Source organism: Homalodisca vitripennis, chromosome 6, assembly GCF_021130785.1.
Source record: "Homalodisca vitripennis isolate AUS2020 chromosome 6, UT_GWSS_2.1, whole genome shotgun sequence".
Classification (NCBI taxonomy): domain Eukaryota; kingdom Metazoa; phylum Arthropoda; class Insecta; order Hemiptera; family Cicadellidae; genus Homalodisca; species Homalodisca vitripennis.
Window position 1 is genome coordinate 66,134,249 of NC_060212.1, and position 8,906 is coordinate 66,143,154.

General features: G+C 32.1%; 1 long non-coding RNA gene across 1 annotated transcript in view; it reads right to left on the minus strand.

Moving 5' to 3' along the window:
• LOC124365207 overlaps nucleotides 1-8,681 on the minus strand; it is a 32,389-nt gene extending 23,708 nt beyond the window's left edge. Inside the window, exon 1 of the long non-coding RNA XR_006922714.1 lies at nucleotides 8,408-8,681. This is a non-coding gene — a long non-coding RNA (uncharacterized LOC124365207). The remainder of the gene's footprint in view (nucleotides 1-8,407) is intronic.
• Nucleotides 8,682-8,906: the final 225 nt, after the last annotated feature.

Genomic DNA, 8,906 nt, shown 5'->3' on the forward strand with positions numbered 1-8,906 from the left:
ATTTAGGCGATTCGGTTTTTCACTACATTCAAAACCTCACTTAAAGGAGCACCAGTTTGTACCGTTCATGGTTTTATATATACGATTTAGAGAAACATTAATTTCAAAGGATACATACATGTGTCTATTGCTGTCATTATACAGACTAAATGATATAATTTAAAATGGTTTCTTTTTGTATTTTTTTGTTTTTATTTTTTGCGAGTGTGTACAAAATTTATAAATTACTAGATTAGATGTTGAGCAATTCTCCTCAAATTCATCTGAGTGATAAAGTCTTGAGGTTGTTAGAAGTAGGAACAACATCACTACCCATGAAAACTGAGAGTTCAGGAGAAAGGTTCAACGAACCCTTGTCATCAAGAAGAAGCAGTATCTGGGCCATTTAATTGCTAGTTTTTTTGCTCGAAGATTTTCTATATCAATCTTTAATATGTTTATGCTGTCATTCACATGGGAAATTTGTTAATTTGTCTAATAGAATTCCTTGAGATAGGTATTTTAACAATTATTCTAAACAAACACATTTTTTTAGTTTATATTACTTTCTTTCCCACATCCTGTGACAAATCAAAGTTATCCTGACTTCTTCTTTTTTCTATAATTGTTCAATAAATCTTCTTTTTGAAGAGATAGTCGAAACTTCTCTGTAGTTATTTTTCTGTTTACCTCAGTCTGTTTAATTAGATGCTCGATAACGATAAGCATTTCGGTAGAAGCTCAATCAAACCATCCTCCCTTTGGTTGGTGATTAGAACCAGCAAGCCGAACGCAATCACACAGCAAAATCAGTCACATCAGAATCCAGAACCTGGTCTAGACACTCGTGATAATAAGTAAATTTTTCCTTTTTAAATGTACCGCGTGCGTGGTAAGAATAATTGTGTAAGGAAAAATTAATACTAAAAAAAAACAAATAGACCAACATGACAGTGCAGTTTTCAGGATAGGGCGACAAAGGTTACTGTTTGTTACTGAAAATTCAACACAATGAATGTTTTGATATATTAAAATGAAATATATATTTAATTTTCAAAAGATAAAATATACAGATAAGTTTGTAAAAGAATTTAAAATTACACTTTTTTACACTTATTTACAGGAATAAATGATACATATTTATTACATTACTAGTCATTAAATTATTAAAACGTAATAAATTGAAAATAACAAGTAGTGCAATAAATCTGTAATAAATAACATAATAACGTTCACCAATGTTAAAATAAACTCACTAAAATCTAAACTCCAATGCAAACACTAAAATAATTAATGTTAAATCATTTAATAACTTTTGTGCGACGTGCAGCAAAAAGTTATTTCTCGCGGCCCGTTTATATTTAGGTCCTCTATCTATTCTGTCTGTACAAAATAAGCACTCTGTCGAAAGAGCTACTCTGACTGACCAGTTGAGGTTCTTGTAACTTGCTAATGATGATGATAATGTGGTAACCTTTTAAAAATGATAAGAGTGGACAGATGTCAAACTCGTTCAGTTATCAACTACCGGCCGATTGTCAAATCTTATTTATACACCTTATACAAATACTTTTAAACCAAATATAGCATGAGTTTTAACATTTAGTCTTTAATATTCGATATAAACAGAACATAAATAGTACTGAATGTTTGTAGGTTAAACAGATTTCTGGAACGCCTGAAGCGTTGAAGAAACTCAGATATTGAATATCCAATATTTTCTTGATGCAGTGAACGTGCAACAAAGGAAGGAAAATGTACCACGAGGCTTTTCCCGAGAGGGCTTTAGCTCGATGTGACTCACGCAAACACACTTCTGTTTTGCCCTTCAGCATCTCAGAACTCGGTGAAATGTGCCTCACCTTACAGGACTATATTTTACCCTAGGGGCCCTTAATGTCTATTAACTAGCGTCCTCTAAATATACTTAGGTTTTACTTTTGATTTATTTATGCAACCATAATTATTATTTATGATGATAGGCAAGTTTATTTAGATTTATATATTATTTGCATCAAATGTCAGACCAATGTCTTACAACTGGTACAAGTGTTTATATATATATATATAATTTCAATAAACGTTGAATCGCAAAAAGTACTTGCTCCGCCGGGACTCGAACCCGGATCTCTCACTTGCCGGGTGAATGTGCTGCCATTACACCACAGAGCCCTCACTTTTTACGATTCAATTATTTTGTATTTGGCCGTTTCTTTCACATATGTGTTTAAATAACCAAACTAACATATGATCGGAAGACCAAACACCTGTCAAATGACTTCTATTTACATTCATTAAATTTGTATAACTGGCAATAGCCTAATTTAATTTCAATAAACGTTGAATCGCAAAAAGTACTTGCTCCGCCGGGACTCGAACCCGGATCTCTCACTTGCCGGGTGAATGTGCTGCCATTACACCACAGAGCCCTCACTTTTTACGATTCAATTATTTTGTATTTGGCCGTTTCTTTCACATATGTGTTTAAATAACCAAACTAACATATGATCGGAAGACCAAACACCTGTCAAATGACTTCTATTTAGCCTACATTCATTAAATTTGTATAACTGGCAATAGCCTAATTTAATTTCAATAAACGTTGAATCGCAAAAAGTACTTGCTCCGCCGGGACTCGAACCCGGATCTCTCACTTGCCGGGTGAATGTGCTGCCATTACACCACAGAGCCCTCACTTTTTACGATTCAATTATTTTGTATTTGGCCGTTTCTTTCACATATGTGTTTAAATAACCAAACTAACATATGATCGGAAGACCAAACACCTGTCAAATGACTTCTATTTACATTCATTAAATTTGTATAACTGGCAATAGCCTAATTTAATTTCAATAAACGTTGAATCGCAAAAAGTACTTGCTCCGCCGGGACTCGAACCCGGATCTCTCACCTGCCGGGTGAATGTGCTACCATTACAATTACACCACACAGCCCTTACTTTTTACGATTCAGTTATCTTGTATTTGGCCGTATCTGTCACATATGCGTTTAAATAACCAAAGTAGCATATGATCGGATGACCAAATACTTAGCAAATGACTTTTATTTTGTTAAAGGTGTTGATGTTTTTTTTGATATATAAAAAACTTTTGTTTACCATATATACAAGTAATACATTGTTTGCCTAAATGTAGTTTAATGGATGCGCTGCAGTTGGTAGTGGTCTAGATTAATCCCATTAAACTAATCCAATTTGTAGTCTGTTTGGAGTAGTGTAAGCTCTCTCTAATTAGGAAAACGGAGCGCAGTTTTATTATCTAACTTTATATATTTTAGTCCTTGTTAAGTAAGAAATATAAGTTATTTTTGGTGATTAATTTCTTATTAAAAATAATTTATGTTTATGCTTTTTTATACAAAATCAAATAATTAATAGTATTTAGTTAATTTGTAGACCCACAATATTCGTCTTGATTGTTTGAGCTACATAACAAAACGATACCTGAGTGCGTTATAAATTTGAAATTAGAAATATGACGAAAAATAAATAAAAAATAATAAATGTTGTGATTCCCTCTTGAAAAAAAATATCCTCTACAATTTCCTATTCGTCTGAGACCAGAAATGAACTAGAGGCATATTTATATAGCAATATTATTAGTTACATAAACACGTTTTGTTATACTCATAGACGAATAATAACACATTTTTCGGGAAATTTGCACTCTAAAATGGTGTACAGCTGAACTGATACTTCGAATAGCATAAAACGATGTATCAATTTCGATGTATTCAAGTGTGCAACTCTATGAATATCCAAGAACGCCACATCTATAACCACAAACTGGTGTGGAAGTATGTATCAATAAATATAGTTTACTGGCAAAGATAGCTGTTGGAGTGGGTGGAGTTGCTCTAATGTTAAAGGCTCATACCAGTCTGGACATAAGGGAGTACAGCACCCGGCCCAGTTTCTACTAAAGAGGCTGGAACAAAGCAAGCTATCCCTTCATGCAATATGGAATGAAAAATATAGCCCGAAATCCTTCTCATGGGATCACTACGGGAAGTAGCCCCAACCCCAACCTTTCCCATGCTATATATTCTGTTACTCCAGTCTCCGGAATCATAGTTTGTTTTAGGTCATAGCTATGCAACAAATGGATTTTCACCTTCATTTACTTAATAAACAAAAAAATCTGTCTGTTACTCATGAGAAATGCGTTAATTCACTTAAATGAGGAATCCGCTTAACATCCTACGGAGATAGTGTACCGTTAGTTAGTTCCATTTTATATAATGCAACTAGTTAGCCAGTACAACTTAATATTATTTTTTATCCAAGGTTCCGGAACTAAATTATCGACGGAATAACTACCTAATTGGCACGCGTATGAATATTTTATTGTAACCCTTTGTGGCAGCCCAACTACGTGACCGATTTCACCTAGCGCGCTATGTCCGTAAGTAAAATATATATTTTCGTATTATTAAATTAGCCCTTTGATGCCAAACATATAAAAATGAATGTAACGTAAAGTAAAGTTGTAAATAGTAAAGTAACTTACCCTTGAAGATCTTTTATTTGCTTGAATGAAATGGATACAAGTTGTGGCGTCGTCCTTCTGACGAGCACGTTGTCGTCATAAGTGTTTTGTCTCATTAAATGTCTAATACTGTCGCGAATTTGTTTTAGGAGAGCTCACGTATTATTTTAGTAGATGGCTACCACTTTCATAACTTCTATTCCTCTTCTAGTAATTACCGACTAGAAATAACCCTTCTTAGATTACAGCTTCAATGTCTCGTGCCAAGACGCCGACGCCCGGGTTGTGAGTCTACATATTGCGAAGGGAAGTAAAATCTTAAAGTTTTATAAAGTAAAATATCGTTGGCATAATTCCATAGAACATTGGATATTTTAGGCCCACCTATAAGATATACATTTTTAGTTCTTGTACTCTAATTGGCAGCAACGTGTCAAGGCATACATTTAATTTACCAACTAAAAGTGGTGCTTGTAAGTTTCATTAATAAAATTGAACTTATAAGTAAACTTTGCGATTCGAATATTTATTACTACGACCTCAGAAGTCACCACCCCATGTGTTATCTTCATTCGGTACAATAGTTAACAATGTATCTCTTCGTAGCCCCATTTTTCTCCATTTTAACCCCAAGATAGAGCCAGTGGTCCTCACTTTTAAATGCTCGTGGTGTTTCATAAAAAGTTATCTCTATCGTAACTTTTTTCACCAGAGATAAGAGTAAAAGGGCGAATAATTCCTAAAATTGCCAATGCTTTTATTGCATATTGCGTGCAATAATATGGTTTTATTTCACGATAAAATATCATGTAATACAATATGTTTCTGGTAATTTAGCCTTGTTTACCTATAGTAAATATTAATTATGTTTTGTTCTTTTTTTGTACTAAAATTGCATTTTTGGTATACCTAGCCTATTAAATTTTTTAGTACGTTCAAAAATTAAAATTTTAATTTTTACCGACCCGATTCTCACATACAGAATTGAAAATTCAATAAAGCAATAAAATAATATATATATATATATCATTAAAATTACAACTTTGAGTTATAAAGTGGGTAATTTTTAAGAAAATAATTTCATAAAAATTACATAAAATCATTTAACTAATTATATCTATGTAAGACGAAAGGTAAACTATATTTGATATATTACGTCACTATAAATAATAATTATTGAGATTCTGCCTGTTTTCTGAATGAAGCAGCTTTCTGTGAATACGTGAGATTTGCAAACGTTCTGAATAAAAATTGCATCAGAAACAATTCATTATGAAAAGAATTCAGAGCTGTATCTTACTATACAGGTACAAAACATCAACATAACCATGGCTAATCCCTAGATCGATTGTTTTACTTTGTAAAGGCATTTAGTTTAAAATGGATCGTGAATCTGTAAACAAGTGTATTTTGTTTTTACAAACTGTAATATAACACTCAGAAAGACGTTTTTTATATTATAATTATTGGTATTATAGTTATTGTATTATTTTTAATTGACAAAAAAGGGTTAACAGTATCAATATACTAATAGATAGTGATCAGAAAGATATGCAGTTGGGGGAAGCAATAGGATGAATAGACCCAGGCGATTTACCATTCAATACGTCAGTTACGCCCGCCGGCTAACCCATACGCTTTTGATAGTGGTACGAACAATACATTGCACTGGTTTGCTATACAAAAATATTCGTAGCAAATAATTGGATAAAAAAACACTATGTAACATACTGGTACCCTATTTTTACTAACAATAATCAAGCAAACAGTATAAGGTAATACATTGTTGCTAACAACGTGGAAGTGGATTATACATAATTAAAAAAATGTTTTTATTAAATTGAGTTTTTAAATTTATAGCATAAGCAATGGCCCTGTAAATAACTTACGAAGACAATATTCAAACTCGATGAATTAAATAAAAAAAACCATTAAATTATACATTGAGACACATTTACATACTTAAGACAGGTTTAAACATTGTTAACATAGCAAAAACAGTTTGGCTTGCATGTAAAATGGGGATAAAGTTTACCAAAATTCTGTCTTTGAGGAAACTTCTGCTGTAAATTTTACATATACTGTAAGCTATTCATAGATTCCAGAAGCGTAAGCTTAACTTTACTAATCATATTGTTGTTTTTTATGTTTGTACTCATATAATCATACACTATATGAATGGTATCTGCCAAACGCGTAGCTTCTTACCTCAAGGACAAATCCATTGCGTGGATATTTCGAATGATATTAAGGTCGGAGTCCTCAGGGTTCTATCTTAGGCTTATTTTCTTTCTATTGCCTGTAGACCAAAGTCAGTGATCCATGAAACCATCAAAAGACTGAATAACACTTTCATAGCATTGATCTCATGTATCCATTATTTTAGTAACATTAAATTCAAAACAAATCAGTAAAAACTAATGTGATTTGTTCAGTTTCTACCTCAATTCACATGAGTACGTAGAGCTGCCTGCTATATTTGTGGATGGTGCCCTTAGAGAACAAACTGACTCCACTCAGTTTCTACGAATGCACATTGAACAAAGTCTAACTTGGGATAGCAATGTATGTCCCAGAGTTACATCAAGCATATTTGGCATGCAGAGCTTAGCAAAGTTCTACTCCTTGGGTAATAACTTAGTTTCGTGCAAATATGAATCTTAATTAAGTATAATAAGTAAATAATTAGTATTTAAACAATAAAAATGCCGAGAAATAATATATATATATATATATATATATATATATATATAATTAAACAGAATGTATTTGAAGATTTTAATTTGCTGAAGTGAAGAGAAAATGAAACAATGTTACTAGTTGAACAAACTATTCGAATCCATTGTAAAATTCAGGATATAGGATATATACAAGGAATGATATACTAGTTAGTTATATACTAGTATACATTGGCAAAACTACCAGATTACAGACGGAGTTATAAAAAGAGGCAGTATTAATTGATACAAGGAAGAACCGCTACGGTACCCAGCTATTTAGTGTGTACTGGCGCCATTTAGCTAATCCAATCTGAAGTCCAATTTGCTTATGTAGAAGGGCCAGATAAACTCGAGAAAGATGTTCTAATGCTATTTACGTAATCAAATAATGCAGTTTTTGGAGTTTTGTGCAATAAATGTTTACATTAATACAAATGATATGCATTTGAAACAAGACAATTTTTAATAAAGGGTCGAGAGCATAACAAGTATTTCTTTTTTTTCTTATTATTACTGAACTTTTATATAGTTACCGTATTTTTTTAACTTAACTATCAATAGTTAACTAAAAATAGTTTATCATTGAATAATTTTAGTTGAATATTCCGTAATTATAGTTCGTCAGTCATAATTTTTATCATAATAACAATAATGGTATATCGTACATACCGCACTTAAACTGTACTTAAATTAGTATTACTGGTATTACAATACCAATTTTAAATACAGTTTTAATGTATATATTTGAAATAATAACATTGGTTCAGACATTACTTACTTAAAGTGAGAGACCTGTTCGACAGAATAGCAAGAAAGGAATAAACCATACGTTAAGAAATCCATGCAAATTTGAATCAACCTTATATTTATCACCGACAAACTAACCAGTTCAATACATATGATATGCAATGGTTTGCGAGCATTAAGTAGAACTGTACTAAGGTGTAATTATTTTCAGGCACAACCATTAGTTCTGAGGTCGTGTAAAATAAAGGAGATACACACTTTGTACAGACGAAAAGTACTTTTGAGTCTTATTTTAATATCACACATAATAAATCCAAAGGTGTGCCAGTTAATATTGTAACATTCTTCAGTATAATGTTTGTAATTTATGATAGTTTGAAAGGATAACTGGTTCGTCATATATTACAAAACGTATGACACTACAGTATGTATGAATGATAGAAATATACTTACTCTCTTCTCAGTTATGCAAAACTCCTAACACATAATTATGCAGAAAAACGTTGAAGACTTAAAAAGTGCAGCAATGTATGGCCATTAAAAACATTTACGTACACCAATAGCACGTCCAGTTTGGAAACAATTGACCCAAATTATATCACGGTGCAGAAACAAAGAACATAAAGAAAACGTCACATGAAAGAATGAATATGAATCATTTAAAACATAATATGAAAATCAGTTAAAACTCTATTTCGAATTTTTAGGTTATGTACAATGTTTTAAATTGTAGAGGCTTGAACTGTCCTGAGTCAGCTGTTATCCATTATCTAATATCCCGTAATAATAAATAACCAAATAAAAAAGTGTTAATTTCAACCTCAGTTCTGTTAAAAATGTCATGATAAAAACCAGCACACCTTGAACATATGCACTGTTGCCTACAGCGCATCCCATGTTGGTAGACCTCCGATAGTTTATGTCAACAATAATTCATTGTTGAATACTGTCA